This window comes from Schistocerca piceifrons, chromosome 2, assembly GCF_021461385.2.
Source record: "Schistocerca piceifrons isolate TAMUIC-IGC-003096 chromosome 2, iqSchPice1.1, whole genome shotgun sequence".
In the NCBI taxonomy this organism is placed as follows: Eukaryota; Metazoa; Arthropoda; class Insecta; order Orthoptera; family Acrididae; genus Schistocerca; species Schistocerca piceifrons.
Genome location: NC_060139.1, coordinates 898,978,466 through 899,004,280, shown reverse-complemented (window position 1 = coordinate 899,004,280; position 25,815 = coordinate 898,978,466). Strand labels below are relative to the sequence as shown.

Sequence of the window (25,815 nt, the reverse complement as noted above, 5' to 3'; positions counted from 1 at the left end):
GGTGCCCATCCACTGCAGCCTCAAGCTGTGTAACCGAAGCCATCACAGCCCGAAGCTGAGAGCGGAGTGTCACCAACTCGGCTCACATCCGCACACTATGCAGATATACGGACTAGCGGCACGTGCTGCGCAACTCAAATGTAGACCCTGACGAAAACGCACGAACTGTGTCTAGTAATACGCAGATATTCAAGAACCTAACTACCGAAGCATTCAGGTGAAACTAAATAATTTGCCCCTGATAAGGAACTTGTAATATATCACAAAATCGGTTTACTTTCTGAAGCAAACGAAAACGCGAGAACTGTGGTTATTAGATTTTAAATTTACACGCAGAATCTCAAGAAACTAAAGTATTAAAGCATATAATAAAATTCGCTCCTGGTTAGGAACTCGTAAATGACACAAAAGCGGTTTTCTTATCTGTTGCTGCGTCTGTCGAGCCGCGCACGTCGGTACTTCAGCGTGAGTTGAAGACGGACTAGAGATGCGCGTGCCCTTAGTCCCACTGTTAATAAGCAGTTCGCAACAGCTCCTGTTGACACGTCTGGGCTCACAAGCCCTCTTATCTGTGCTGTGGTAGCTGTACGACCTTCCACTGCTGCCCTTAGAATACGACGATCCTGGAGGGCGTGTGTACTGCGTGGACGTATGAGAATGTTCACATGATTACCGACACCAACGTCGCTGCACAATTGGCGCAGCACGTCCAACTCGTTTAGCAATTCTCCAAAAGGAACATCCCGCTACTCGGAATGCCACAATCTGACCCCTTTCAAGCTCGCTCAGTTCGCTATAGGAAGCAGGAGTGCGTCTCCGTGACGTGGTTGCCTACTTGCTTCACACGTTTGCACCGCACTAACCTGTGAGCATTCCCTATAAAAGGGTACACACAGATGGCGCTCCAGTACCAATGTTACACTGCTATCTTTCGGTGGACAACGCTGATACCGTTACCAGTATATCTACTATCCCCCAGGTGACAATGCCGCCATCGGATCAAAATCGACGTCGTCTTTCCAGGTGTTCCTTTTTTTCCGGCAATGTATAACTCGTGTCTCTTCTGTGGGGGATCTCCGACAGGACAGTACCTGTATCTATAATTCTGGTAGCAGCTAGAACGAGGGTGTATGGCAGCGACAGCTGCCGCAGCTGCGGTAGACGCCGCGTCTTGTAGGTGGGAGCCTAACCGCTAAGCAGCAGGTGCTACGGCTCTCGCCCAAGTGTAACATCCACGAGATAAATTTTAGCTACAGTGCGCCGAGAGGAAATTATGCCTCTAACAGTTATAAACATTATCTATTCGACGTATAAAAAACAGTGAAAACGATGATAAATATTAATTATTTATATAATACTTTATGATGTAATTGGACATATCGATGTGTATCATACAAAGACAATGATAATTGTAAATTCCTTTTATGATCTGCATTTGTCTTGCTTTGTTTTTACCTTTTGTTGGTTGGCTTTTGTAGGTTGCGGACGCATATCAAACTGAGGTCTGTTAAGAAATTGTAATTATTTGTTAATTATTATTTGAGCATAGAGTTCATTATTATTATAAATATGAGTGAATAATTATTTGTAACTTTAATTACTCTCTCAGTAAGCATTATCTGTGTTATTTCTTTCCGCTGCAAGCAAGGAGCGCAGCCATTGATGATAGCGATTTCTATCGCGTTTTTGTCTGTGTTTTCCTTAGAAAAAAATCAAATGTTTGCTTGATGAAGTCTAAATAGTGCACAATACGAAAGTAAAGTTTAATAAGCATTTCAAATACTTATCTTATTTGCTCTAACAATAGAAAGTCTCTATCAATTGTCTGCCGCCATCTTAACAGTTATCTCAGCGGCAAATTCAAATTACGCAACTCTGCAGACATAAATGCCGAACGTAATACAAATGTGTAAAAATAAATGTGCACCGGTGGTTCCGAACTCATTTTAACGTAAATAATTCGAATCAGATTGGTTCATTAAAAACAGTGCTCATAGCACGATCCTTATAACAAACTTTTCTAGCTGATGTATGGAGCCGAAATTAATTAAGCACGAGTTGCGAAGAATATTGTTTCAGGTAACATACGTCAGTGTTGTGCGCGGCTGATATTCGGTGGTTTTAATGATCATTTTGCTGAAGATAATTGCTTCCATCATAATCAATAGTTGAATAGAATCTGTTGTATGAACTGTGATTTAGTGACACACAACTTACAGACAACACTTTAACGCAACGTTAACTTGGAGTTCTTTAGCAACTTGACCAAATCTTTAGCTGGGAGAAAAATTATTTAGTAATTACTCAATGTAATAAAATAAGATTATCATTTTCATTTACAAATTAGTTAAATATCAAACCACTGAATAACACAGCGAACGCCACACAAGAGAGCGGCTCTCTGTGGGTGACCTGCCGCTGGCGCAGTCGCTGGCGGCGGTCACTTCTCGCTGCGCCAGACTGCAAACACCCCCTGCGCAACCGGCGCGCACTTCCCAACCTGAAACCCAGGTCTCATCCACGAAGCCAGAAAATGTTATGCCTTTTGCGCACGGTTACAAGAACCGTTCATGCAAGTACGGGGGACGTGTTTCTTGAAGTTTTCCCTGCGTTTTAAAAGGAAATCTTGTTCGAGTCTTCTCTGCCTGGCCTTAGAACATACGCCGTCCATAATGATCAACCACATACTTACACGCAAACCTTCAGATTTCAAACACTCAGATCAGTACCAAACGTTGTTATATCGATAGAGTATCAACCAAAACACCGATTTAGTTCGTGCTGTGTGCTCTCGTCCAGTAGAAGAAGCGTAAACGATAATTAAAAGTAACACCAGAACTACGGAGTATATGGAAACTGTATCTGTGAGCTCTGAATGTACGGATCCATTGTAGGTGAGTTGGTGCAGCGTCAGATTGTTGTACTCGCGGTCCCGTTCAAATGGTTCAAATGGCTCTAAGCACGATGGGACTTAACATCTGAGATCATCAGTCCCCTAGATTTAGAACTACGTAAACCTAACTAACCTAAGGACATCACACACTCCATGCCCGAGGCAGGAATCGAACCTGCGACAGTAGCAGCCGCGTGGTTCCGGGCTGAAGCGCCTAGAACCGCTCGGCCACAGCGGCCGTCCGCGGTCCCGTGTTCGAAACCAAAAGATGGCATTTTTTTCCGTTTACTCGTAAAATTTTTCTTTCGTGTACTCCATAGTTCTGGTGCTACTTTAATTACCATTTACACATGTTCTACTGGACGAGAGCACACAGCACGAACTACATCGGTGTTTTGGGTGATACTCTACCGACAGACGACCTTTGGTACCAATCTGGGAGTCTGACATCTGGAGGTTTGGGTGTTAGTAAGATTGTACATTAACTTGGCGGTTGCTTTGTTTTACTCTTAAATGCATAAGATTTTACCTATGACTGTCTATCTTGTTACCATGGACATACATTACTAGACAGGCAATACTGTATACAGTGTCATTGTTGTGACTGAAGCCAGCAGTTTAGAATCGCAACATGGCAGCGAACGAGAACGACGGGTAAAAAGCGGTTTATTTACTGATGAAGCAATCATAAGAAATGGGAATAAACTTATACAACAACTAGGTTACCTTTAGAGTTTTGACATGATGCTTCGTGTCTGGCTATAATTTTTCGTACAGCAAACGGAAGATACAAGAAAAGGAACATCTCTCATTGCAAGCATGACTAGGAACACCTTACGCATTTTTGTTTTGTAATGTATGGATACCTAAATAATTATGTCTTACCCGAAATATCGGCAGTGTTTAAATAGTTCATGTATGTTTTAAGTTATTTAATAATCTAGTATTAACAGAACGTAGCTTAATGATGTTTTTAAACCAGCCTACTCAACATCAGTTTTCTTCGAATAGTATGCTCGTTATGAAAGTGCTCCTGTAAGTAGAACGTGTTATTCGTCGTTAATAACAAGTGGCTTTATTCAGTTGGGTGTTATTACAAAAACTACGGTCTGCTTTAAACGTGCATGTATGTAACCTGATGCTCTTCTCACAACACGATTTTACCACATATGTGTTAAACTCAACTAGTACGCAAATATTTGCTCAATCGCAGAACTTCTTTGAACCACCCCGTAAAGCTTACAGTTCCATTTCGTTTCATAAAATGGTATTAGTTGCCGCACAAACTTCCTACGCCGCCACCTTACCTCACCAAACGCCAGGCTTCAGTAAAAACTGCGCCTGTGCCAGTCTAGTAACGTATATCTGCGCTTGTTACAAACATGCATGCGCGTTAATTCCACAGTATTGTGTAAAATCTTGCAAGTGACTCACCTTGAGAGTGGTTTAAAAGTTGTCAGCCGAAATATCAGAATAAGAATTAATAATACCCCAGATGCACGCCCGAAAAAAATAAACTACGAGGGTCATTTCGCAATTAGCGCCTCCTGTCGTGTCGACCTTGAGTGTCAGATTACATTTATGTAGTACCAATTTTTCAATCTCCCCACTGAAATCGTGTTGGTTTCGTTGTCATGAGACAGATAGGAACAGCAGGGAAGTGTTCCAAACTGGTGTCGAAGATGGAGGTCCGTATAAAACAGAGATATGGCATTGAATTTCTCCACTGTTGAAACAACAACGCCAACTGAAATCGTGCGATACTTGCTAAGGAGACGACACAATGAGTATTTCATTCCAGTCGTGGTGAAAAGGATGTGCGAGACAAACCACTCCCGGTTGACTCTACTCTGCTGACATCCGCCACAGTGTACAGTACGTCGATCAACTCAGCCGCGATGATCGGGTGGTTACCACCGTGTAATTGTGTTGTCTTAGATAAGATGCCGCGCAGCTTTGGTCAGCACAAAATGTATGTGTAATGGGTCCCACAGGTGCTTACGTGAGTACAAAAAGAAAACGTGGAATGAAAATTTGTCTGGAAGTGCTGGACCAATATCAGGCTGAAGGTGACTATTTTCAGAGCACGTTCGTCGCCAGTTATAAGACGAGGTGTCACTACTACGAACCGAAATTGGAAAGAAAGTCCATGGAACGGCAACATGTGAATCCTCCAACAGAGAACAACTTCAATACACAGCTACTTGCAAGCAAAGTGATGTGCACAATCTTGTGGGATAGGCACGATGTGATTATTATGTATGTCTGGAACCTATAGCAACTGCCAATGCTGAACGCCACAAGACGTCACTAACTAGGCTGAGAGCTCGAATTTCCAGTCAGGCCAGACAAGAAGAGAAATTTCCGCGTGCAACACGATAACGCCAGGCCCATTACAATTGTGTGGCTATGGAGGTCACTGACAAATCTGACTGGACTGTCTTCATATTACCATCGTATACTCCTGATTTCATACTTTCAGACTTCTTAAGACACTCGCTGAGGGTTTGATTGCTCAATCCACCAAACTGTACGAGCGCTGATGTGGCGTTTCACCCGCTGTTCCAACGTGTCACACAGACTTTCTGTGTGGTACAAATCGGGTGATTTTACTGGCCAGTCGAGATAAACTTTTGCTGCTGTCGTCGTTATGTGTCTGCCTGCACAATGGCCTCTTTCGAGGTGACAGACTCCAAAGTTCACTGCATGCAGCTCCCGTCACAACATTCTCTCGCTAACAGGTGGGGAAGGGCCGTCATTCACTGCCTGTAGCAATTCCTGTCGGATATGGAAGCGATTTTGATTCACAAGCCGTGAAAAGCATCTCCGCTCCCTCCCGCTCGGGATCTTTGTCCGACCACAATTCTGACGTCGCGTTTAGTGGCTGCGTGTGTCACACAACCACTTGTAGACACGCTGAACGGTCCACCGCGAAACACCAACAAATCTATCACCTTCGCACGCCCTATGACCACGGGCACGGCCAAACACGATTACCCCTTTTTGCCAGTCTGTCACGTCCTTACCTGATTACAGACAATGTCCACTTGAACCGCAAATGTCTCACTGATCTGTACTGTCTTAGCCTCACGCAGAGGCAGTTAGCGAGCGGTTGAGCATGTGATTCGATCGCTGCGCCAAGCAGCCAAAGCTGAGCTTTTTCGCAGATGATGCAATTATTTATGCACACGTTGCATCAATATTCAGTCAGTTGACGGTCAGATTTCAAGTGGTGCAAAGACGGTGCTGCAAACACAGCCAACTTCCTTTAAATGTTCAGAAATGCAAAATTTTGCAGTTTACAAAACGAGAAAATGTAGTATCCTATGATTACAATATCAGAGAGTTACAGTGGAAATCGGTCAGCTCATACAAATTCCTGGGTGTAACAGTATACAGGGATATGAAATGGAATGATCGCATTGGCCCAATCGCAGTCAAAAAGGTGTCAGACTTAAGTTCGTTGGTAGCATACTAGAGAAATGCAATCAGCCTATAAAAGAGATTGCTTTAAAAGCACTTGTACGACCTGTCCTGAAATACTGCTGAGGTGTATGGAACCTGAACCAACAGGAAGCACAGTGGATATTGAACGTATTCAAACAAAAGCGCCTGGTAAAGATACTGTAAAACTGAAATGTCAAACGCTTGAAGATAATTTACGTCTATCCCGTGAAAGTCTACTTACAAACTTTCAAGAACCAACCATCTCTGAGCCGGCAGCTGTGGCCGAGCGGTTCTAGGCGCTTCAGTCCGGAACCGCGCTGCTGCTACGGTCGCAGGTTCGAATCCTGCCTCGGACATGGATGTGTGAGATGTCCTTAGGTTAGTTAGATTTCAGTAGTTCTGAGTCTAGGGGACTGATGACCTCAGATGTTAAGTTCCATAGTGCTTAGAACCATTTTTGAACCAACCATCTCTACGTGACTCTCCTGTAGGGATCACGAAGGCATGATTAGACAAATTACATTGCGCCCAGAGTTGTTTAAACAATCATTTTCCCCGCCCTCCATAGGTGAGCGAACGACAAGAAGCCATAATAATTTGTTCTATGTGAATTGTTCTCTGTTCTCTGCCGTGCACTTCACAGTGATTCGCAGAGTTTGGATGTAGATGTGGGTGTAGATCTAGACAACCATGTTGGCAATATTCTCTTCTCTCTCTTGGTGCTCGTTCAACCGCTGCTAGTGGACGCGACTTGCTTGACTCTTCAGAAGTTCTCCTCATGCCTCTATAAAACAGCTCAGATACGTTGAGGGATTCAAAAATGCGAAAATAATCGCACTATTCGTGTGTGTTCCATATACCTTTTACGTACAATAATTCTCACACTAGGCTGACATCGAGAATTCTGCTAATAGATCAATATACACTGATCAGCCAGAACAGTGTGACCACCTACCTAACAGCCGCTATGTCCACCTCTGGCACGGATAACAATGGCGACGCCTCGTGGCAAGGAAGCAATCAGGACTTAGTAGGTTGCTGGAGGGAGTGGCACCACATCTGCACAGACAAGTCACGTAATCCCTCTAAATTGCCTGGAGGGTGGGCGATGGGCTCTGACACCACATTCAGTCATATCCCAGATGTGTCCGATCGCGTTCAGATATGGCGACTTGGAGACCCAGCACATCAATAGGAACTCTCAACTGCCTTCCTTGAACCTCTCCATCACACATCTGACCTTGTGAAATGGCGTATTATCTTGCTGAAAAACGCCACTGTCGTCAGGAAACATGATCGTCACGAAGGGGTGTATGTGGTCTGTAACGAATATTGGCTGTCATGGTGCCCTGCACGAGCTCCACTGGACCCATGGATACCCACGTGAATGTTCCCCAGAGCATAATGGAGTCTGCTTGTCTCCATCCCGCAGTATAGGTGTCAAGGAGGTGTTATCCTGGAAGACGACGGATTCGCCACTGCCATCTGCATGATGAAGAAGGTATCGGGATTCGTCAAATCATAAAATGCTCTACCATTGCGCCAACGTCCAGTGCTGATGGCCACGTCCCCGTTTCAGTCCTAGTTGCCAATGTTGTGGTGTTAACATTGGCACATGCATGGGTCTACGGCTGTGGATGCCCATCATTAGGAGTATTCGGTGCATTATGTGTTCAGACACATTTGTACTCCACCTAGCATTAAAGTCTGATGTTAGTTTTGCCGCCACACTTGACCACCTCCCCTGTTTTACCAGTTTGTCCAGCCTACGACGTCAGACATCTGTAAAGAGGGGTGACCACCCAGCCCCACGCCGTCAGGACGTGGTTTCGCCACGTGTTGAAGACACTCATCACAGCACTCCTCGAACATCCCACAAGTTGTGCAGTTTCCGAAATGCTTGTGACGAGCCTGTGGGTCATCATGATCTGCCTTCGGTCAAATTCAGACAGACCGCGCCTTCCACATTCAACACACGGGATAGCACTCTCACTGATACTACATGCACCGTGCCTGTGTCTGACGAGCAGTCATTCCTCGCCAGGTGACACTGCTGTTGCCTGGTCAGTGTTCATAATAATCTCGCTGATCGATGTATTAAAATTTCAGCACATCGCAAGCCATCCGGTTTCCACTACGCGTTTCTTCTGTTACACAATCATCTGTTGGGAGCCTTCTTTAATATTTGCAATAATCTCACGTATCAAAGATAGAGGTCATAAGTTTATACCGTTCATGATGAGCTTAAGAAACTTCATATTTTAACCAAAGTACACAAACTAGTCTTTATAAAGAACTTCTTATTTACATCCATAGGTAGGAAGCTGTTCTAAATCCGAGTATGACGACTGCTTAAAAAAATTTAACCTCATGCTGGACAAGTTTTTCATATTTTACTGAATCTAATTGTGGAAAATGATATAAATTGACTAAAAGAAGGGATCGGATGACAGGGCATGTTCTGAGACATCAAGGAATCGTTAATTTGGTAATTATGAGAAACGTGGGGGTAGGGGGGCACAAGCAATTGCAGGAGACCAGGGCATGAATACAATAAGCAGGTTCAAATGGATGTAGGTTACTGTGCTTATTTTGAAACGACGTGGCTTGCATATGACAGAGCATCGTGGAGAACTTCATCAAACTGTTTATAATACTCCGAAAGGAATTATTAGTTTATTTAAAGAACTGTTGCTCGCTTTTCGCGCGAGGTCGAGTAATAGCTTATTATCAGTGATAATCAGGGATGCTCTTGGCATGTAATTTTTACGCTGTCGTATTTAAAGCGTCCGCTGTTTCTGGTAAGGCTATATTATTATTAAAGATCTCTTGCTTACCTAATATTGATACTGGAGAGAAGCAGTATGGACACTCAGTTAAAACTGTGAGAATCTTTGCAGTTTACTTTTCTCATTACGTAATTAGAAGTTAGTTAATTAGCGATAAAGACATTGTGGAGAAATTTTGCGTGCGATTGGCTTTACTCAGCCCAATCAAAAATAAATGATGGAATTAACATTCAGACCGATAAATAGTGTATCGCACTGCGCATCGTGGGAGTATGTAGCCGACGACAATGAGTCAGAAAAAATTATTAAAAATCAATCCAAAAGGTTGAGGGTTTGTGGGGGTTGAAGGGACCAGACTACAAAGGCCATCGGTCCAATCCAAAAGGAATATTCGACACTACTGCCACAGGCATAATATTTAAAATTGTAACTGAAAAATTTGGGATATAATCTTCTGATAGCATACCACACCACAGCAGCAAAACAATTTTAATATATTTTCGCTGGATAGCACTATTTTCTGAATTGTGTTTTTTATTTCAAGTATCTAAATGAAGTTATTTTGCAAAATGCTTAATAAATATTTAGCTAATTTTAAACATTCTTATCAGAAATTTTACATTTTTTACTGTACGTTATTCTCGTTACATCGCTACAGAGATTATTGTAACGTTTGGAAATATTGTGAGAAAAAATGGTTTATACATTATTTTAGTATGACGAATTACATAAAAATGTGCCATTTTGTCTCTATCTGGCTTGAAAAAAGTTAATGAAATCTGCATGCTCCACAAAACAAAGGAAATGGATACCCTATTTATCTCGTAACTTTGTTACATCAAGTCTTTGAGGGTAAACATTTGGAGAAAAAAAATTAGCTTGTTTGCAATGTTATAGTGAGACTGCATGAATTCGTGCACAGGTGAAAGCTGTTGTTATGTTGACGGCAGAACACAGTTTTACACCATGAAACACTACTCTGATAATTATCAAATTTTGTGGAGATGTTCATCACACAGCGGGTATTAAATGATAAAACTTTCTTTTCACTCGGGAACGATGTCCCTTATCAACATCAGTGTGAGATGTGAGCTCGATGGACATTAATACTATTGTATTCCTTGTGCATGGATGCAGACAGCCCCCGAATGTAATCTTGACCCAGATCACGAAGAGTACGCAACAATTTTTTGTTGAGTCTTCAGTCTCCTGACTGGTTTGATGTGACTCGCCACGAATTCCTCTCCGGTGCCAATCTCTGCATCTCAGAGTAGCAATTGCAGCCTACGTCCTCAATTATTTGCTGGATGTGTTCCAATCTCCCCTGCTCTACATTTTTTGTCCTCTACAGCACCCACTAGAACTATGGAAGTCATTCCCTGATGTTTTAATAGTTGTCGTATAACACTGTCATTTCTTCTTGTCAGTGTTTTCCTTTCCTCTACGATTGTGCTGAGAATCTCCTCATTCATTGTCTTATCAGTCCACCTCGCTTTCAACATTCTTCTATAGTACTACATCTCAAAGGCATCGATTCTCTTCTGTTCCGGTTTTCCCACAGTCCATATTTCACTACCATATAATTGTGTGCTTCAAACGTACATTATCAGAAATTTCTTCCTCAAATTAAGGCTTATGTTTGACAGGAACGCCCTTTTCTTCATAGCTAATCTGCTTTTTATGTCCTCCTTGCTGAGTCCGTCATGGATTATTTTACTGCCTAGGCAGCAGAATTCCTTAACTTCGTCTACTTCGTGATAACCAACTATTATGTTATGTTTCCTACTGTTCTCATTTCTACTACTTCCTCGTTACTATAGTCTGTCTTCGATTTAATCTCAAACCACATTCTGCACTGATTAAGACTATTTATTCCATTCAGCAGACACTGTAATTCTTCTTCACCAGCGAATCTTGACATTGATACCCTTTCCCTTGAATTTTAATCCTACTCTTGAATCTTTCTTTCATTTCTGTCACTGCTTCTTCGATTTATGGATTGAACGGTAGGGGCGGAAGGCTAATCACTGTCTTACAACTTACACCCTTTTTAATCCGAGCACTTCATTCTTGGTTTTAGTCTCATTGTCGCCTGTTGGTTCTTGTACATGTTGTTACATTAACCGTCGTTCCCTATAACTTATCATTATTTCTCAGAATTTCGAACATCTTGCATCATTTTACATTGCCGAACGCTTTTTCTAGGTCAACAAATCCTGAGAAAGTATCGCCAGTCTTGCTTCCATTATCAACCGCAATGCCAGAACTGCCTCTTTCATGGATTTATCTTTCCTAAAGATAAACTAATCGTCGCCTAACATATCCTCAATTTTCTTTTCAATTCTTCTATATATTATTCTTGTCAGCAGGTCGGATACATGAGCTGTCAAGCACATTGTGCGATAATTCTCGCACTTACAGACTCTTGCTATCTTTGGAATTGTGTGGATGATATTTCTCCGAAAGTGTGATGATATATTGCCAGTCTCATACATTATACACACCAACGTGAGTAGTCATTTTGTTGCCAGTTCTCACAATGATTTTAGAAATTTCGAAGGAATGTTATCTACCTCTTCTGCCTATTTTGATCTGAAGGCTTCAAAAGCTCCTTTAAATTCTGATCCTAATACTGTATTTCCTATCTCTTCCGTATCGGTTCCTGTTTCTTCTTCTATCACGTCACCTGACAAGTCCTCTCCATAACAGAGGCCTTCAATATACTCTTTCCGCTTACCCGTTCTCTTCTCTGCATATAACAACGGAATTTCCATTGCACTCTAAATGTTACCACCCTTCCTTTTAATCTCACCGAAGGTTTTTTTGACTTTTCTATATGCTGAATCAATCCTTCAGACAATAATTTTTTTCGATTTCTTCACGTTTTTCATGCAGCTATTTTGCCGTAGCTTCCACCCACTACCTATTTTTTCATTCCTTCTGTATTATTGAGTTTCCCTGAGCATTTTTGTACTTCCTTCGTTCATCGATCAACTGAAATACTTCTTCTATAATCCATGGTCGCCTCCCCCATGTACCTGTGTTTGTCTTTCCAGCGTCTGTGATTGCCTTATTTAGAGATGTCCATTCCTCTTCAACTGTGCTGCCTATTGAACTATTCCTTATCGCAGTGTCTACAGCCCCAGAGAAATTCTAGCGTCTGTCTTCATTCCTTAGTACTTCCGTATCCCACTTCTCTGAGCATTGATTCTGACTGGTCTCTAAACGTCAGCCTACCCTTCGTCATTACTAAATTGTGATCTGAGTCTGCTCCTAGGTACGCCTTACAATCCAACAATTGATTTCGGAGTGTCTGCCTGACGATGATGTAATCTAACTCCCAGCCTTTTCCAAGTAAACCTCCTCCTCTTGTGATCCTTGAACATGATATTCACTGTTACTGATATTTATTGCACACATAAATTGGTTTTTGTCCTCTCTCATTCTACTACCAAGCCCATATTCTCCCATAACGGTTTCTTCTAAACTTCCCCTACAACAGCATTTCAATCCCCCATGATTTCTGGATTTTCATCTCCCTTTAAGTACTGAATTACCTGTTCAATATCCTCATATACTTTCGCTGTCTCTTCATCTTCCGCTTGCGACGTCGGTGTGTATGCCTGAACTCTTGATGTCAGAGTTGGTTTTCTGTCTAATTTGATGACAACTCTGTCGCTGAACGTTTTATAGTAACTTACGCTCAGCCCTACCTTCGTATTGATAACGAATCCTGCTGCCGTTATACCATTCTCTGCTACTATTGATATTACCTTATTCTCATCTGACCAGAAACCTTTGTCTTCTTCCCATTTCACTCCACTGATCTGCTCTGTATTTAGATTCAGCCTGTAATATCCACGACACTATGCTCTAGCCACAAGATGTTAAAATGAATTAAGTGAACAAACTTCAACAAATATTATCGATACTACGTATAAAAGGACTGTATCGTGTAAAAATGACGATAATTATTTCATTATTTCTGTAATAATTTAATTTCTGTGTGAATTAAAACTATTATCAGAGAACTACATTTATAGACAACGACAATTATAAACTTTTTGTTATCTTGATAATTGTGGTTCAGTTGTTCTTCCTGTGCTAACGGATGATCTGTTCGACCGTGAGACGTGTGAGGTCTGTGAAGAGAAAACCTGTAACTATATATTGTTAATTATTATTTGAAAAATAGAGTCTCTATTGTGTAGACGTGGATTTGTGTTTATTTCAATTATAATCCAATCTAATTAATGTTTTTAAGTGTTAATTTTCAGCTCCGCAATTAGGAGCGCAGCCGTTAGCGCTAGTAACTTACAGCGGAGTTTACTAGTAGCTGGTATAAAAATATATGTCGGTATTTATCATTGAAAATGGTTTTAAATGCTTAAGAATAGAGATAAAAGGCTTAAAGAGTTTTATCTAAGTATATTACCTTGATATAATAGGAATGGAAAATAACAATAGACAAATTGATTATCGTCTGTCTGCCTCCATCTTAGCAAAAATATCTCCGCTGCAGTTTTGAATCGAGAATTTTAACAAACATAAATGTTGTTAGATATAAATGAATAGAAATAAATGTGCACCGGTGGTCCCGAATCTACTTTAAAAGACAGAATTCAACTCAGATTGAATCCTTAAATACAGTGCTCACAGCACGTTACGCAATATCAATTTCTTATTTGCTGATATATGAAGCCTAATTATTTCGCACGATTTCCATGAAATATTTTAATAAGAGACATACGTCTGTGTTGTGCGCGGGTAGTATTTTGTGACTAAATGTTCCTTTTGCTAGAGAAAAGTGCTTTCATGTTAAGTAACAGTTGTGTAAAATCTGGTAAATGGTATGCAATTTAGTGCCGCTCACACGACGTTACAGACAACATTTCTACACAACGTCAAGTGGAGATTTCTTTAGAAGAGTGACAAATATTAGCCGGGATAATCATTTTCGAGATCAAACGAATTGTTACGCTGACAATAGGTAACCGGTTTTATATTTTTTTGATGTACCTGAAATATCATTTACAAGTAATTAAAGTCACGAAATACTATAAACCAGTTCCGCCACAAGCCTTAACATTTCCCTTTTCAGATTTTCTAGCTTCCCTACCGCGATCCGACTTCCGATATTCCACGCTCTGACTCGTAGAACGTTATCCTTTCGTTGGTCAATGAATATTTTTCGCATGGTCACCTCCCCCTTGGCTGTCCATTACCGGAGATCCGAATGGGGAAATGGGGAACTAGTAAGGAATCTTTTGCCAACGGAGAGATCATCATGACATTTTTCCAATTATAGACCACATGTCACGTGAATACACATCACATGTCTTTAATGCAGTCTTTCCATTGCCTTCTGATTCCTCATGCCGTGGATCATTGCTGATTCTTCCGTTTTTATGGGCAGTTTCTCACCCCAAGGCCAAGAGAATGCTCTGAACCTTCGTCCGCTCCTCTACCCTATTTGACAAGGCCGCCGGGGGAATGATGGTGACGTCTTATGCTGGATTCTGTGGCCACCGTTGCTGATAACTTTTAGTCGAAGTTTAAACAGTCGTGGGGTTCGAACCGGGACCGAGAACATTTTGATTACTAATCAAAGACGCTACCCTTAACCAAGGTACATACTGGCGTGAACTGAGCTTCCTTGTGACCAAATCATTTATGTTGGCATATTTTATAGCTTCCCATACTATGATTCCGGGAGTTGATGTCCTAGTCTCGAGAATCTTGCTTGCTGCAACTTTTCACAAAATTATCTGCGAACACTTTGGCGTCGATCGCCACGAACAGAAGCGAGACTCGTCACTGAACCCCACAGAATGCCACTCACAAGGGAACCTCCCCATCGCACCCCCCTCAGATTTAGTTATAAGTTGGCACAGTGGATAGGCCTTGAAAAACTGAACACAGATCAATCGAGAAAACAGGAAGAAGTTGTGTGGAACTATAAAAAAATAAGCAAAATATACAAACTGAGTAGTCCATGCAGAACATATGCAACATCAAGGATAATGAGTAATAAGCAGCGCCGTGGTCCCGTGGTTAGCGTGCGCAGTTGCTGAACGAGAGGTCCTTGGTTGAAGTATTACCTCGAGTAAAAATTTTACTTTCTTTATTTTCGCAAGGTTTTGATCTGTCTGTTCGTTCATTGACGTCTCTGTTTACTGTAATAAATTTAGTGTCTGTGTTTTGCGACCGCACCGGAAAACCGTGCGATTAGTAGACAAAAGGACATGCTTCTCCAATGGGAACCGAAAACATTTGATCGCAAGGTCATAGGTCAACCGATTCCTCCACAGGAAAACACGTCTGATATATTCTATACGACACTGGTCACGGCATGTGCGTCACATGACAGGAATATGTTGTCGACCCACCTAACTTGTACACTTGGCGAATGGGTAAAAAGATTCTTCTACCTTGCCCGATTTAGGTTTTCTTGTGGATGTGATAATCACTCTCAAAAAAGTGATGAAAACATAAGAGTTTGTCACATAAACTGAAAATAGAAAATTAAACTTCTCACTCGAGGGAAGACTGGAACCGAGGACCTTTCGTTCCAGAGCTGCTCACGCTAACCACGGGATCACGGCGCTCCTGCGCTCATATTCTACTTGATATTGCATGTCTTGCACATGGACTACTCAGTTTGTATATTTTACTTATTTTTTCATAGTTCCACACAACTTTTTCCTGTTTTCTCTATTGATCTGTGTTCAGTTTTTCAAGGCCTATCCACTGTACCAACTTATAACTAAATATGAGGGGGGTGCGATGGGGAGGTTCCCTTGTCAGTGTCCCAGCTGGCTGGCTCTGCACCATAACCTTCGCCACGTTTTGTGGTGACACTCTGACTGTATTTTCCGTCAGAGTTCCAGTTTTTGTCACCCGTGTATGCGTCAGTCAGCCGGACAGTTCTACGTTCGCATGTCGCAGTCATGCTGCAACGGCCTGTACCTTCTCTTCTTGCCAGACCATTGCTGTCTCATCCTACTTCTCCTGCTCTCGTTACACTACAACCAACTGTGAGTGCTATCTGTCGGTATGACCCTCCCGTGTTCAGCTACCACTAATTCGACATTTTTTGAAGTCAGAAATATAGCGGTAAGCTGCATCTGCACGTTCTGCAGGCATGGTGAATCGCGATCTCCACCTAAAAGTTCTATTAACGTGAGAAAAATCCTATAGCCACCATGAAGTCACACCGTTTTTTATTTGTTGCAACAGTATTTTTGGGTGCCGAAATAAGCTGACGTAACGACGAAATTTCACCTAACGCATGCCTTAGGGATGGAAATACTGGAGTATTGGTTTGATAGCTTTCGGCAAAGTTGTCCATGGTGTAACGCTTTCCAGAATGCAGCACATGACCCGTGCTTCTGGCACAGTTAGTAATATTTACACTGATCAGCCACAACATTATGACCACCGACATATCCGCGCGGCTTCCCCCGTCGGAGGTTAGAGTCCTCCCTCGGGCAAGGGTGTGTGTGTGTGTGTGTTGTTCTTAGCGTAAGTTAGTTTAAGTTAGATTAATTAGTGTGTAAGCCTAGGGACCGATGACCTGAGCAGTTTGGTCCCATAGGAACTTACCATAAATTTCAAAAAATTTTACCGCCGACCTGCTATCGATACAAACTCGTCCAGGGGATAACACCGTCACCTGGGGAGGAATGATGGCTGCTCACTGTGCATGTAATATCAGTGAGAGTGCTGTCAGTGTGTGGAATGGAGAAGGCGCACGATCTATCTGAGTTTGACCGAGGGCAGATTGTGATGGTTCGGATGATCGGCATGAGCATTTCGGAAACTGCACGACTTCTCCGGTGTTCGAGGAGTGCTGTGGTGTCTTTGACACGTGACGAAACCAAGGTGAAACCACGTCCAACGTCGTGGGAATGGGCTCCTACACCTCATTCCAGATGTCGAACGTCCTAGGCTAGGCAGACTGGTAGAACAAGACAGGCGGCGAACTGTGGCGGAGCTGACGTCAGACTTTAATGCTGGGCAGAGGACAAGTGTGTCTGAAAACACACTGTACTGAACACTCTTGACAGTGCTGCAACAAGGGTCAAAAGGATGTATGTCGCTATAGCTATGCAGAGATGAGGCGACATCACTAACTAGGTAAACAATCCGTCGCACCGACCTCGGATTTAAGAGTAAAACTAGTGGATAGCCCATCAGAAACTGAACACAGATCAGCATGAAAACAAGAAGAAGGTGTACTGCACTGTCAAAAAAGAAGCGAAATAGAAACAGTGAACGGGCCAAGCTCAAGATGTGCAACATCGAGCGCATTGCAAGAACCATGGCATCGTGTTTTTGTGGGGCGGTGCCTGACTGCAGAGCGGGAGATCGGTGTTCAAATCTTAGCCGTGCCCCTTTTTTTTGGTTCAAAAATGGTTCAAATGGCTCTGAGCACTTTGCGACTTAACTTCTGAGGTCATCAGTCGCCTAATTAAACCTAACTAACCTAAGGACATCACACACAACCATGCCCGAGGCAGGATTCGAACCTGCGACCGTAGCAGTCGCACGGCTCCAGACTGTAGCGCCTAGAACCGCACGGCCACACCGGACAGCGCCACTTTTTTTTTCACGAAGTTATGAACTGTCCGTCCGGCCATTGACATCTCTTATCCTTCCGTATTCTTGGCAGTTGTCATACTATACAGGGCGTAAATTTTAAATTGACAAACCAGAATAACTCGAAAAATGAGCTTCACACGAAAAAATGTGTAGAATCCAAAGTTGATTTGAAATTTTAAAGTTGACTCGCGCACCACCCCCAGGGGGCTGGGGTGGCGGGCTAATTTTATCACCAGCAGATGTCCCCCACGAAAATAATCAACTTTGGATTCTATACATTTTTTCGTGTGAAGCTTATTTTACGAGTTATTCTGGTTTGTCAACTTAAAATTTACACCCTGTATAATGGTTATAGAATATGAGTCATTATGTAAGAATGTATTAGCGTCGCAAGTAAAAGCGATGAATAGTGAGAGCAGGAGAGATGTTGCTTAGACCTCTTATGAGATGAAAACAGCAGATAAACGGATGTGAACTATGTTACAACAAAGGAATTCCAGAACGGAACAAAAGAGTCATAACGTGTAGTACGTGGATGGAACAAATAGGAGGTACGTGCGTCTGGAGGTCACTTCCTTACACCTAGCTGTTACAAACGTACGTTACACAGCGACACACACACAATTCAGAATACAACGAACAGACACATCAATGACCCGACGGACTGTTCATAATTTTGTGAAAAAGGAAGAATACGGATCTCCCTCTTGGCAGTACTCACTGTGACCACAGAACCACGATGCCTTGGTTAACGTAAGCCGCTCGATGTTGGACATGCTTGGCCGTTCACTTCTACTTTGCTTCTTTTTTCACAGTTCAGTACACCGTCTCCCTGTTTTGATGCTTGATCCGTGTTCGGATTTAGACTGGCCATCCACTGGGCCATCTTACTACACTACTGGCCATTAAAATTGCTACACCACGAAGATGACGTGCTGCAGACGCGAAATTTACCCGACAGGGAGAAGATGCTGTGATAGGCAAATGATTAGCTTTTCACAGCAGTCACACAAGGTTGGCGCCTGTGGCGACACCTACAACGTGCTGACATGAGGAATGTTCCCAACCGATTTCTCATACACAAACACCAGTTGACCGGAGTTGCCTGGTGAAACGTTGTTGTGATGCCTCATGTAAGGAGGAGAAATGCGTACTATCACGTTTCCGACTTTGATAAAGGTCGTATTGTAGCCTATCGCGATTCGGTGTATCGTATCGCGACATTGCTGCTCGCGTTGGTCGAGATTCAATGACTGTTAGCAGAATATGGAATCGGTGGGTTCAGGAGGGTAATACGCCGTGCTGGATCCCAACGGCCTCGTATCACTAGCAGTCGAGATGACAGGCATTTTATCCGCATGGCTGTAACGGATCGTGCAGCCACATCTCGATCCCTGAGTCAACAGATGGGGACGTTTGAAAGACAACAACCATCTGCACGAACAGTTCAACGACGTTTGCAGCAGCATGGACTATCAGCTCAGAGACCGTGGCTGCGGTTACCCTTGACGCTGCATCACAGACAGGAGCGCCTGCGATGGTGTACGAATGGCAAAACGTCTTTTTTTTTCAGATGAATCCAGGTTCTGTTTACAGCATCATGATGGTCGCATCCGTGTTTGGCGACATCGCGGTGAACGCACATTGTACGCGTGTATTCGTCATCGCCATACTGGCGTATCACCCTGAGTGATGGTATGGGGTGCCACTGGTTAAACGTCTCGGTCACCTCTTGTTCGCATTGACGGCACTTTGAACAGTGGACATTACATTTCAGATGTGTTACTACCCGTGGCTCTACCCTTCATTCAATCCTTGCAAAAACTACATTTCAGCAGGATAATGCACGACCGCATGTTGCAGGTTGTGTACGGGTCTTTCTGGATACAGAAAATGTTCGACTGCTGCATCGGCCAGCACATTCTTCAGATCTCTCACCAACTGAAAACGTCTGGTCAATGGTGGCCCAGCAACTGGCTCGTCACAATACGCCAGTCACTTCTCTTGATGAACTGTGGTATCGTGTTGAAGCTGCATGGGCAGCTGTACCTGTACACGCCATCCAAGCTCTGTTTGACTCAATGTCCAGGCGAATCAAGGCTGTTAATACGGCCAGAGGTGTTGTTCTGGGTTCTGATTTCTCAGGATCTATGTACCCAAATTGCGTAAAAATGTAGTCACATGTCAGTTCCAGTATAATATATTTGTCCAATGAATGCCCGACTATCAACTGCATTTCTTCTTGGTGTAGCAGCAATGTTAATGGCCAGTAGTGTATTAAATCTGAGAGGGGGGGGGGGGGGGGGGGAGTGTTATGGGACGTTTCCCTTGTAAGAAAAGCAGAAGCACGTAGTTTACATCGTTTAGTAGGTCCTTACGGTGTTAAACGAACTAGAGTATACGCAATGTGGGATTCTGTAATACTGGATTAACTGACAAAGACAAAATAACGGCAATTCATCATTTTTTCAAAGTGACGAGAATCTCCAACAGTGAGTCAGAGTTGAAGTGAAAGGGTTTCTCTAACGCCACAGGATACATCGAAATTCGTCACGGATATGACGAATTCTGGAAAATACAGATAGCAGTATGACGTAAGACTGGTAGACCCGTTTTTCTTTGTTACATGCAGAGAATTTACGCTAATAGTCAGTAATCTCTTTCCTGCATGACAGACGATTTTATCTCTGCTTTGCAAAAGAGCTTTCGCTACTCTGCTGTGTAATTTGTACCGTGTAGTCTTATCCAGATTTGACTTTGGTAGCGTACGATTACGGAAACGTGAGTGTGAAGTGAAAAAATGACTACAGTCGTGTGGGGCAAGTAACGGAAAGGGGTTGGTGATGACAGAGCAGTGTCGAAACATGCAATGCCAATTTATTACAACAGTGATACGATCGCGGTAGCTATAAGCATAAACACAGTTCAGAACGAATTCCTTTCCCCGTTCAAAAGCTGAGATAATATACGTTTGCTGCGTTTGCTATTGCACAAGTTGTATCTATAGCTGTGATTTGTGACTAGGGAAATAACGTGAACACCTGTCAATGTGACAAAACACGATTGCATTCCTGGCTCAAGATGTGCAAAGCTGAGAGCACGCCAGTTGTGCTTTTTAATAGTGCGTAGGACAACACACATTCTATGGCATGGTTGCTCGATACATAATTCGTTATGCAATGGACGTCAGTCTTATTAAGTTATTAGCGAGTGGTTGCCAAGTTGACTAATTTCCTAAAGCGGTTTCGAGTGTCTTTATATGCGAGTAGCCTGTTCGATCTAATTGGTGAGATGCTTATGAATAAGTATCATGGAGACATACGTTCTTTTGCGACTATCTGTTTACAAACAAATAAAACCAAACCAGAAAGTATTATGACAATTCCTTGTTAACAGTAAAGGTGAATAATTACATTCGTACACGAACAAATAAAACGTATCTGGCGTAGGGGTACGACCACCGGCAGATCGAACAGAGAAATGAAGATTTTTCTTTTATTTATCCATCTACATCTACATAGATACCCCGCAAGCCACCGTAAGGTGCGTTGCGAAGGGTACCCTGTACCACTACTTGTCATTTCCTCTGTTCCACTCGCAAATAAAGCGCGGGTAAAACGACTGTCTGTACGCCTCCTTATGAACCCTAATTTCGCGCGATGTACGTTGGTGGCAGCAGAACTGTTCGGCAGTCAGCTTCAAATGCCGGTTCTCTAAATTTTCTGAATAGTGTTTCCAGAAAAGAAAGCCACCTTCCATCCAGGGACGCCCATCTGAGTTCCCGAAAGATATCCGTAACACGTAAATTTTGTTCGAACCTTCCGGTAACAAATCTATCAGCCCTTCTCTGAACTCCTTCGACGTCTTCCTTCATTCCGATCTGGTACGGATCGCAAACATTTGAGCAGCACTCAAGAATAGGTCGCACTATAGTCCTATTGCGGTCTCCTTTAAAGGTGTACCATTCTTTCCTAAAATTCTCCCAATGACCCAGAGTCGGCCATTTGCCTTCCCTACTACAGTTTTCACATACTCGTTCCACCTCATACCGCTTTTCAGCTTTACGCCCAGATATTTAAACGACTTGAACGTGTCAAGCAGGGCACTAGTAATACTGTATTCGAATATTACAGGTTTGTTCTTCCTACTCATCCGCATTAACTTGCATTTTTCCACATTTAGGACTACCTGTTATTCATCACACCAACTGGAAATCTAAGTCTTCATGTATTTTTCTACAGTCAGTAAACTTCGACACCTTACCATACACCACGGTATCATCAGCAAACAACCGCAGATTGCTGCCCACCCTGTCCGCTATATCATTTACGTATATAGAGAACAACGGCGGTCCTATCACACTTCTCTGGGGCACTTCTAACTATATCCTTGTCTCTGATGAACACTCGCCGTTGAGGACAACATACTCGGTTCTATTATTTAAGAAGTCTTCGAGCCACTCATATATCTGCGAACTTATTTTACATGCCCGTACCTTCGTCAACAGCCTGCAATGGGGCAACGTGTCAAAAGCTTTTCGGAAATCTAGAAATATGGAATCTGCCTGTTGCCCCTCATCCGTAGTTCTCAGTGTAACATGTGAGAAAAGGGCAAGCTGAGTTTCGCACTAGCGATTCTTTCTAAAGCCGTGGTGATTCGTGGATATAAGTTGCTTATCCTCAAGAAAGGTTATTGAATTCGAACTGAGAATATGTTCAAGGATTCTGCAGCAAACAGAAGTTAGGGATATTGTCCTGTAATTTTGCGGGTCCGTTCTTTTACTTTTCTTATACACTGGAGTCACCTGCGCTTCTTTCCAGTCGCTTGGGATTTTGTGCGGGCGAGAGATTCACCATAAATGCAAACTAACTAAGGGGCTAATGCCGTAGAGTACTCTTCATAAAATCGAACTGGGATTCCATCCGGACCTGGTGATTTGTTTTCAAGTCTTTAAGTTGCTTCTTTGAGCCAGGTATGCTTATTTCTGTGTCGTCCTCACGGCAATCTGTCACATGGTCAAACGACGCTGTTTGTAAGCTACTGTCATCTTCAGGCTAAACGCCTCTTAACACATTCGCCAACTATTATGTCCTCTTTTGCAACAGTTATGAAGTTAAGACAAAACAAAGAGAGGACGGTTCTCTAAAAGTAGCTTAAGATGACGTATTATTATCTGAAAATTGGTGGATACCTTTCCTGCTGCATCGTACAGGGCTCCTATGAAAAGAGATAATTACTTTCACGTCATTAATAGGTGATTGCACCAGCTCCGCTTACTTCCCTTGCGGGTCTTTCAGTGCCACAGACCGCCGTGTTAGCCTCTGCCAATGGCGTCATTCGGATACGATATGGACGGACATGTCGTCAACATACCGCCTTTTTGGGTGCTGTAAGTTTGGAACCGGTACTTCTCACTCAAGTAGCTGCTCAACTAGTAACACGGGAGTGAATAGACCACGTTTGGCTCTTCTCACCAAGGAAAAGTCCGCCCCCGGTAGCTGCGCCGGCACGGTACCTCAGCGTGTTCGGTCAGAGGGTTAGCAGCCCACTGTAATAAAAAAAACTGAGTTAATCGATCAACAAAGAACTTAAACAGATTTCTTACGACGTCCACCCCGAGCAGATGCAACCAACGAAAGTGAAGAATGTGGTGTCACAGCCAGACACCACACTTGCTAGGTGGTAGCCTTTAAATCGGCCGCGGTCCGGTAGTATACGTCGGACCCGCGAGTCGCCACTGTCAGTGATTGCAGACCGAGCGCCGCCACACGGCAGGTCTAGAGAGACTTCCTAGCACTCGCCCCAGTTGTACAGCCGACTTTGCTAGCGATGGTTCACTGAAAAATTACGCTCTCATTTGCCGAGACGATAGTTAGCATAGCCTTCAGCTACGTCATTTGCTACGACCTAGCAAGGCGCCATTATCATTTGCTATTTATCTTGTGATGCATGTACAGTCAGACCGATGTTCACCAATTATGGATTAAAGTTAAGTATTCCAACAGCTACGTACTTTATTTGCTAGACTCAAATCCTTTAACTGTTCCAGACCTCACGCCAGCCTGCGTGAGCTTACACGCGTGCCTTTCGGCTTCACCTCCTAGTGGCTTGGCTGTCTTGCCAAGTCACAACAAACAAAATGAAATTAAAAAAAAGAGTGGTCAGCGCGACGGAATGTCAATCATCAGAGCCCGGGTTCTATTCGCGACTGGTTCGGAGATTTTCTCAGAGACTGGGTGTTGTGTTGTCCTCATGATCATCATTTCATCCCCATCGACGCGCTAGTCGCCGAAGTGGCGTCAGATTGAAAGACTTGCACCCGGCGAACGGTCTACCGGAAGGGAGGCCCTAGTCACACGACGTTTACATTGTTGACCAAGGAAAAATCCATGGTCCTATCAGGAATCTAATTAAGGTGCTTCACATAGCAGACTCGCTGACCAGAAAGGCGAACACAGGTACCGAGGCGAACACAGTTGATTAAGAGAAGACGCATGTGTTTTTTGTTATGTCTCTAGCGACGGACCATACCTGTGTGTAGAAAGCACTCTCCTCTTTAGCAGCAGCTCCAGTCGCACAACGAATTTCACCAGTCGTACAGATCTGTTGAAGAAAGAAAGAAACAAGGTTAGAGTCTTCATTACATATCTCGATACATACGAGTATTGTTGATCTGTCTACACATTTATTTTGGAAATAAACGTTCCACAGTTACACTTTGTTTTTATTTTATTTATGTATCTTTCAGTCTTTGCTACTATACTGCGCATCAGAATTCAAGGATCACTTTTTCGAAATCGCGTAATTCGCACCCACTTTGATGCATAGGTTTGAAATTTGGCTCAGAGGTGCCTACAAGCTTCCAACATAATGGTGCAAAGCTTGGCGCCCTGCGACATCACCCTCTGGCTAGATGACAGTTCAAACAACAAAGTGTCTACACGTAAGGTGTGTTAATTATGTCACAATGCCACCGTGGACATGACACACGATGAGATGCTTGTCACAATCCTTTTTACTGTAATTTCACACTTCTTTTGACTCCTATGCGATAGAAATCACTCAGTTTTCTTAAGAGTGGCCGAGAAAAACATTCCAAACACACCGCCGCTCAGAACTGGCACGAAAAGGGCTCAGGGGTTGGCATAAACACCTCAATGAAAGCACTCCTTCCTTTGTGGCGTTGATTTCCACACATTTCTCGGTCGAAATCTACTGTCCGCAGTGCGATGAGTGACAGGAAAACGTTCTTGACAATCTTTGACGCTGGTGGCACCATCGGTAGATTCAATCCCCTCTACAAGGACAATGTGGGGCTGCCGCCCCATTAAACATGATGTGACCTCTTTGGAGCGCAGAGCGACCGCAGTTTTTGCTCTAGTGTACAGGTCGTAATAAGTAGTGATCTTTAGCACCAGTCAACGAAATTCTAAGGTAGTCGGAAGGAGCAGATAGTGCTTATGCTTTTTCATCCCTCCTATTTCACACTCTCCTGCGGCATGATCACTTGGGGTTGCGACATTGGCTCATGTGTGAATACAATGGTAAAGAGCCTCCAGTTCAGCAAAACCCTCAATGCCACCCACCCACCTGTACAGGCGGAACCCATGTCGAGAGTACCAGTCGCCTGCAGGCACGCTACATTGCTGCTCTTTCGATGCTACAATGCTGTCCTTGCGCTTGATAGTAGCCCATCTGGAATCAGAGTCAAAGGGGTTGCCGGTTTGCAAGCGCCTAGGCCTTTGTCATAGTTTCATCTCTACAGGCCTATTTTTAAAACTCTCAATAAAGATGGGTGGGTGTCACCTAGGGTTTTGCCAAAGTGGGAGGTTCTTAGAGGGACCCCTCTGCGATTTTATTCGTGCATATGTCAATCTCGCATTCCCCTGTGATCACTCACAAGAGGACACAAAATAGGAGCGCTGCAAAAGCATAAGCACCCTCCACTGCTTCGGATCACGTTCAGATTTCGTCGAATGGTTTTGAATGGTTGCTAGTGGTTCCAAACTGTACACGAAAGCAAAAATTGCTGTCGCATTGTGCTCCAAATGGATGCGATCACTTCCGATGGAGATGCAGCCT

At 43.3% G+C, this 25,815-nt stretch overlaps 1 protein-coding gene across 1 annotated transcript in view; it reads right to left on the bottom strand.

The window, feature by feature from the left end:
- The window catches only part of LOC124776765 (glutathione S-transferase-like), a 335,310-nt gene that overhangs the window by 160,399 nt on the left and 149,096 nt on the right, over positions 1-25,815 (bottom strand). The window contains exon 2 of the mRNA XM_047251904.1: positions 24,265-24,336. The gene's annotated coding sequence lies outside the window, so the exon portion shown is untranslated. The remainder of the gene's footprint in view (positions 1-24,264; positions 24,337-25,815) is intronic.